This window comes from Microtus pennsylvanicus, chromosome X (genome assembly GCF_037038515.1).
Source record: "Microtus pennsylvanicus isolate mMicPen1 chromosome X, mMicPen1.hap1, whole genome shotgun sequence".
Taxonomy (NCBI): domain Eukaryota; kingdom Metazoa; phylum Chordata; class Mammalia; order Rodentia; family Cricetidae; genus Microtus; species Microtus pennsylvanicus.
In genome coordinates, this window is record NC_134601.1 from 29,636,906 (window position 1) to 29,645,371 (window position 8,466).

Below are 8,466 nucleotides of genomic sequence, written 5' to 3' on the forward strand. Positions count from 1 at the left end.
TAAAAACTGCCTTTCAAGCCCGGAAACTAAGGAGTGTTTTAAAAGAGAAAGGAGGTATGCTAGAGAGGGTTTTCGGAAGCTACTCATACTCTCAGATATGACCGCATATCAGCAACATATAATTATTAATTCCCCATGATACTGGCATGTTGAACCAACTGCAAAGTAAAGTTGAAGTAAAATTGATGGAACTGAGTAATTCAAAGTATCATTCATTGTTAGCTTACCTTGCTTCAAAGAGCATAAGGTTTGTTGTTGTTATTATTTTTATTGTTCTTATTTTTGCTTTGATTGAAAATAGATTGTTTTCTCCTGCAAGAAATGTCCCAAGAATCCTATCAAAGCAGTAAACTCAAGCTGGAATCCAATATGCTCAAAGGACCTGATGCAGACACTTGCAGAGACTCTGAATGTTGGCTCGGTGTCTCTGAATTCACATGGGCTTTGATGAAGCTGTTAGCAGGTGTGGGGATGTAGCTCAGAGGTAGAGCACATGTTTCGCATATATGAGGCCCCGGGTTCGAGCCCCAGCATCCCCAAAACATTATGTTTGGCCTTTGATTTTATTTTTCAGGGTGTTTCTGTGCAAGGTGTCCCAGACTTTAAAGTCCCGTGATGAAGTCATATATGCATAGGTAATTATTGGATGAAATTGCTCATTTGTCACTGTGACGACATTTCCATAGACACCGCATTGGTCTGGTGAGTAGAACATGGGCATGCTTCCAGGGATGTTTTGTTCACAGATCGAACAAAAAAGGAAAGCTCTGCTTTCGTAGTGGGACAGTTTCTCAGATAATGGGTATGCTTTCTTGGGTGAAAACAAGGGTGAAGAGTGCTTGCTCTGAGAAAAAGAAAGGGAGGGCTGGGCGGAGCCATTCCTGGTTACTATGGGGGAGGCAGCATTGTGGTTGTCATAGAAACCGGGGTCATTATGGCGACCGGTTTCAAATGGAGACCAGAGTAGTCCTGGAAAGGAGCATTCAGTTCCTGGTGTTTGGACTGAGTTGAGCTTATGGATTCACGGAGGTGAGCACCAGATTCTTCCTGAAGTTGGGAGGCAGATGCAGGGATTCCAGACCCAAGTAGGACCACTCCTACCCTGGGGCTTGCAGCCTGTGTATTTCCAGAAGGAGAGAGACTTGGGATCATTCTGCCTCCTCCTGTGCTGTTGTGTACCAGGCTGTGCTGGAGCCATTGTCCAGGAGGGGAGTTGTGGGAGAGTGAGCAGGAGGGAGATGAGACCAAATGAGCACTCTGTGATCCCGACTTCCTACTTGTGCATGAGATTGCTCGCCCATAGGATCAGTGAGATTTAAGAGGGAAGGCAGATAGCAGGGCTGTCTTCTTTCCAAGTTGCAGTCAGTCAGATCTCCCTTTGTTGTAATTTGGTGTTGGCATAAAATCAGACACATGGACCAATGAATTACCCTTTCTGAAACTTTGCTGGTAGGCCATGACCTCGTGATAATGCACAGATTAATGAAGATTGGTTAAATTAAGATGTCAGAGTTAGCCAATAAGAAGCTAGAGCTAATGGGCCAAGCAGTGATTTAAATAATACAGTTTCTGAGTGATAATTTTGGGGGTTAAGAAGCTCACTCCTCCCAACAATTATGTGGTTGATACTTCTGATATTTCATCAGACAGAGGGCTGATATCCAAAATATACAAAGAACTCAAGAAATTGGTCATCAAAAGAACAAATAATCCACTAAAAATGGGGTACAGACCTAAACAGAGAACTGTCAACAGATGATCCTAAAATGACTGAAAGACATTTAAGGAAATGTTCAACATCTTTAGTCATCAGAGAAATGCAAATCAAAACAACTCTGAGATTACATCTTACACCTGTAAGAATGGCCAAGATCAAAAACACTGATGACAACTTATGCTGGAGAGGATGTGGGGTAAAATGAACACTCCTCCATTGCTGGAGGGATGCGAACCAGTATAGCTGCTTTGGAAATCCATATGGCGATTTCTCAGAAAATTAGGAAACATCTTACCACAGTACCCAGCAATATCACTTTGGGGAATATACCCAAAGGATGCTCAATCATTCCTCAAGGACATGTGCTCAACTATGTTCATAGAAGCATTATTTGTCATAGACAGAACGTGGAAACAACCTATATGCACCTCAATTGAAGAATGGATAAAGAAAATGTGGCACACAATAATGACATCTCGAATTTTGTAGGAAAATGGATGGATACGAAAAACCATATTGAGGTCACCCAGACTCAGAGAGAAAAATATAATATGTATTCCCTTATAAGTGGCTTTTAGACATAAATCAAAGGACCCTAAGAGAAATATACATGAATCTACAAAGGAAGATGAAAGAGACAAGATCTCCTGAATAAAATGGGAGTGTGGGGGTCATGGGAGAGGGTAGAAGAGGAGAGAGGAGGCAGAGACAGGAGCAAAGAAAATGCATAGCTCAATAAATACAATAAAAAGAGAGTGTTGCTACAATGGTGAATTATTATCATATTTATGTAAGAAATATTCTTGTACATTTGTAATTCATTTATCATATATAATGAGTAATGTTTATTATTTTATTTTGCATTCTATTTTCTCCATGTGCTAAATGCTGAGATTATAGGCATGAACCACCTGTCTTGGCTAGGAGGATTTGGGGGGTGGGTTCCATTGTTTTTTAAATTGTTCAATTTGTTTTTTAAAATTTCATTTGACATTCCATCCACAGTTCTCCCTCCCACCTCTGCTCACACTCCCCTTGCCTCTCCACCCCAGCCCACACATTCTCTATTCCTCCCAAGGGGTAAGGGCACATTAATTTGGGGCAGGACCAAGTCCCTCCTTCCTGCATTAAAGATAGCATCACATCTCAACACAGAGAATGGGCACCAACAAACAAGGCTGAGCACCAAGGACAGATCCTGATCCCACTGCTGGGGTTCCCCTCAGATAGTCCAAACTACACAACTATCTCTCCACGTACAGAAGGCCCATCTGAGTCCACCAATTACTGGAGAAGCCTCTTTAATGATAGTTGGGGTAGTCACCAATCCGGTAATAGGGGAAGGCCAGTGTATGGCCCTGGTCTGCCCTTGTTCCTTGGGGTGCATCTGGAGGACAGTTTCTGGTCAGCTGACAAAGCATCCTGTTTGTTTCTGTGCTCTCCCTGCCCCACCTGGTGATTAGCTGCAGGTCTTTGTCTCCATTGTTAATATGGTAATTTCCCACCCCCCTGGCAGAGATCCTTGTGCAGCAGTTAGGTAGATAAGGACTCCCCCAAATCTGTATAAACTGGCATTCGGCTGATCTTGTTCCTAATGACCCTGGTTTCTTTGTGTGTTCTTTCAATCTCCAGTCCTTTGCCTGACTCGCAGATGGTACAGTGGCACGCGAACTGTACCGAGGGTGTAACACAAAATCGGGTGTTACAGGCCTGTTCAGGAACCCTCTCCACTACTGCTAGGAATCTTAGCTGGGATCATCCTTGTGGATTCTTGGGAATTTCCCTAGCACCAGGATTCTCCCTAAAACCGTAGTGACTGTTTCTATCAAGTTCCCTCTTTCATTGCTTTCCCACTCCATTTTCTATGACCATCCTGTTACCTCATGTTCTCCTTCCCCATTGCCTCTCCTTCACCACCTCCTCACCCCCAGTTTACCCACGTGATCTCATCTAATTCCCCTTCCCAGGGCGATCCATGCATCCCTCCTTGGGTCTTCCTTGTTACCTAGCTTCTCTGGAGCTCTGGATTGCAGCCTGGTTACCCTTTGCTTTACATCTAATATCCACTTAGAAGTGAGTACATACCGTGTTTGTCTCTCTGTGTCTGGGTTACCTCACCCAAAATTTTTTTTCTAGTTCCATCCATTAACCTGTAATTTTCATGATGTCTTTTTTCTAAAATAAGAAAAATACTCTTTTATATAAGTGTACAGCATTGTCTTTATCCCTTATTCTATTGTGAGACATCTAGGTTGTTTCTAATTTGGGGCTATTGGGAATAGAGCGGCAATGAAGATGAAATAGCTAGTGTCCTTCTGGTAGGTTGAAGTGTGCTTGGGGTACATGCCCCAAGTACTATATGTGGAATATGACGTAGTTTGAGTCCCATCTGGAGTACAAATATTGAAGAGATCTTGATACAAGGAACCTATCTAACCACAATAAAAACAATTTACAGCAAGCCAACAGCCAGCATCAAATTACATGGAGAGAAGATCAAAGTGATTCCACTAAAATTAGAAAGAAGACAAGGATGTCCACTCTCTCCATATCTTTTCAATATAGTATTTGTTGACCTAGCTAGAGCAATAAGACAACAAAGGAGATCAAGGGATGCAAATTGGAAAGGAAGAAAAGTCAAACTTTCATTATTTGCAGATGATATGATAGTACATATAAGTGATCACAAAAACTCTACCAGAGAACTCCTACAGCTGATAAACACCTTCAGTAATGTGGCAGGATACAAGATCAACTCAAAACAATCAGTAGCCGTCCTATATACAAGTGATAAACGGGTCGAGAAAGAATCAGAGAATTATCAATTTTGCAAAAGCCAAAAATATAAATTCTCTTGGGGTAACTATAACTAAACAACTGAAGCACCTGTATGACAAGAACTTTAAGTCTCTAAAGAAAGAAACTGAAGAAGATATCAGAAAATGGAAAGATCTCTCAAGCTCATAGATGCTCTTGGATAGGTAGGACCAACATAATATGAATGGCAATCTTACCAAAAACATTCTAGAGATTCAAAGAAATGCCCATCAAAATCCAAACACAATTGCTCACAGACTTATAGAACAATATTCAACTTCATATAAAAAAACAAAATAAACCCTCAGAAAACTTAATACATTCTTGTACAATAAAAGAACTTCCAGAGGCATCACCATCCCTGACTTAAAACTTCAACATAGAGCTATAGTAATAAAAAACAATTTGGTATTGGCATAAAATCAGACACATGGACCAATGGAATCAAATAAAGACCCTGGCATTAATTCACACACCAGTGAACACCTGATTTTTGACAAGGAAGTCAAAATATACAATGGAAAATGGAAGTATCTTTAACAAATGGTGCTGGATAACTGTTGTCAACAAGTAAAAGATTACAAATAGATCTAAATCTTCAGTCATACACAAAACTCAAGTCCCAATGGATTAATGACCTCAACATAAATCCAGTTGCTCTGAACCTGATAGAGGAGAAGTTGGGAAGTATCCTTGAACACATTGGCACAGGAGACCGCTTCATAAATATAACAGGAGTAGCACAGACACTGAGAACAACAATAAATGAGACCTCCTGAAACTGAAAAGCTCATGTAAGGCAAAGGACACACTCAATAAGACTCAATGACATCCTACAGAATGGAGGAAAAGATCTTCACCAATCCCACATATGACAGAGGACTGAACCCCAAAATATATAAAGAACTGAAGAAACGAGGCTCAAAATACCAAATAATCCAATTTAAAAATGGGGTATAGAGCTAAACACATAATTCTCAACAGGACAATCTCAAATTGACAAATGACATTTAAGGCATTGCTGAACATCCTTAATCAACAAGGAAACATAAATTAAAATGACTCTAAGATACCATCTTACACATGTCAGAATGACTAAGATAAAAATTATGAGGACAACATATGTTGAAAAGGATGTGGAGTTAGGAGAACACTCCCCCACTGCTGGTGGGAGTGGAAACGTGTACAGCCACTTTGGAAATCAGTATGGTGGTTTCTCAGAAGATTGGGAATCAGTCTACCTCCAGACCCAAATATACCACTTTGGGCATTTTTTGTTTGTTTTTGTTGTTGTTCTGTTTTCTAATGTTGCTTGACTGCTTAGTCAATGTTTGGAGAAAAATCTTGCAGTTTTCTGCCATAGGTGGATGGCCCATCTTAGACATTCCTCTGAAAAGAGTTACCTTATATTCCACAGTCCTACTGTATATCCCTAGCTATGTCTTCATGGTAGATCCTAACCTCACTGCTATAATACAAAAATTCCTGAGAGGAGATAGTTTATTTCCAAAAGTGAGTTCTGCCAATTGTCTGAGTCCCCACCTAGGTCATCTTAGTTCTGCTTCTCAGTTGGTAGCCTTCTAAGGAAGGACTTTTGCTTTGAGTGAAAGCGAGGTGAGAAGGGAGCCCTTTCCTGTGTGCAGGGACAGTTGTACAGCAAGGTTGTGTTAGAAGCATGGCGTCACGATAGTTATCCTGATACTTTTCTTATTTTCGCCCTGTGTTTAAAAGACACATTTTTCTTTAAATATATTCTGATTAGAGTTTCCTCTTCCTTTAACCTCCCAGTTTCTCCCCTCCTCCCATGACATCCAGATCCACCTCCTTTCTGATTCTTATCAGAAAACAATGGGCTCCTAAGAGATAAAAAATAACAAAATTAATTAGAATAAGATAAAATACAACTATCACATAGAAGTGTCCTTGTGGTAGGATAAAGTGTCCTTGGAGTACATAGCGAAAGGGCTTTATTTGGAATTTGAGGTAGATTGATTACCATCTGGAGTACAGTTCCATCTAAATCGACTCACAGAAACTCAAAGAGACCAAAGCAGCGAGCATGAGGCAGGCATGGATCTGCACCAGGTCTTCAATGTGTATATTATCTCTTTCAGTATTTATGAGAACTTTTATTTGTATTTTTGTGGGGCTGTTGAGTGTGTGAACAAGTGGGTCTCTGATTCGTGGGTCTTCTTGTGGGCACTTTTACTCCTGTTCATTTGGCTCATCCAATTTCTATTTGATAATTGTGATTTCAAGGCTTATTCTAATTTATTTTGTTGTGCTTTGCTGTTATCTCTTAGAAGCCTATTACTATCTACTGAGAGACAGAAACAGAATGGATCCTGATAGAAGGGAAGGTGGAGCAGAACTGGGAGCAGTAGAGTGAAGGGAAATTCTAATCAGGATAGATTATGGGGATAATCTATTATCAATAAAAATGGAAGAAAGATTCCCAGAAAAAAGATAACACAAAAGGGTCACGGCTCACAGAGATACACTGACTCATATTTTGTTACTTCTAGGTCATTTGTTTATCAGCACTTATCCACCAACATCTCAAACCTAGACCACAATCAGCACTGAGATGTTATTGCTTCTTCCGTTGCCCTCATTTACCTTTTGTTTCCATCCCTCCATCCCTCTCTTTTTGCTTTTGTCTTCATTTAATTTAGGAAGCTCTCAGTCTACCGCACTAGCTCACCTGTTTAACATTACTCCTTGTCTTTATCTAGAAGTTATATATTAAAGCCCTGTTTTAATATCATTCTTTGTAGTATTCCAATAATTGCTGAGGTTAAGCAATGTCTTAAGTGTGGACTCAGTCTTCTATAGTCTGGCATCTTCTCAGGTACTATTTATTAATTTTTTCCAGTTGAAGAGTGAGAGGAGTGAGAATATGAGCAAAGAGGTCAAGACCATGATGGGGACACCCACTGAAACAGCTTACTTGAACTGTAAGCTCACCAACTCTGGCCAGACAGGGAGGGAACCAGCACAGGACCAAGCTGGACCCTCTGAATGTGGGTGACAGTTTATGGCTGGGGCAGACTGCAGGGTCACTGGCAGTGACACCAGGATTTATCCCTGCTGCAGGTGCTGACTTTTTGGAAACCATTCTCTTTGGATGGATACTTTGCTAAGCCTGGATATAGTGGGGAGGGCCTTGCTTCTTCCTCTGGGCACTGTGCCTTACCCTTTCTGAGGAGTATGAAGGTGGGGTGGGGGGTAAGTGGAGGGAATGGGCAGAGGAGAGGGAATAGAAACTTGGATTGGTATGTAAATGAAAAAATAGATTGTTTTCTTGTAAAAAATACTCACTTTTCTCACTATCTGAACATACATACAATATTTATTTAATGATTTTGTATATTGAGACATATACTAGATGATGTGTGAAAAGGAGGACATATTTCAGAAACCCTCTCATTTTTGAAACTTACAAAGCGTGTGGTGAGATACATAAACATGCAGAAAGTGACAGCACCTTAGGGTTTTATGAACCAATAGCTACCGCAGAATTTAGTTATCGCCATAAATGGAGTGTTGGACAGTATTGTCAAAGTTAAGAAACAAAATGAGCAGCCTGACCAAGATTATAAAAACTGCCTTTCAAGCCCGGAAACTAAGGAGTGTTTTAAAAGAGAAAAAAGGTATGCTAGAGAAGGATTAAGGAACTACTCATACTCTCAGATATGACTGCATATCAGCAACATATAATTATTAATTCCGCATGATAGTGGCATGTTGAACCACCTGCAAAGTAAAGTTGAAGAAAAATTGATGGGACTGAGTCATTCAAAGTATCATTCATTGTTAGCTTATCTTGCTTCAAAGAGCATAAGGTTTGTTGTTATTATTGTTGTTGTTATTATTTTTATTGTTATTATTTTTCCTTTGATTAAAAATAGATTGTTTTCTCATGCAAGAAA

General features: G+C 40.2%; 1 non-coding gene across 1 annotated transcript; it reads left to right on the plus strand.

Annotated features, from left to right (window-relative positions):
- Positions 1-467: 467 nt before the first annotated feature.
- Positions 468-539, plus strand: Trnaa-cgc (transfer RNA alanine (anticodon CGC)). The gene has a single exon. It is a non-coding gene; the product is annotated as a tRNA-Ala (tRNA).
- The last annotated feature ends 7,927 nt before the right edge of the window (positions 540-8,466 follow it).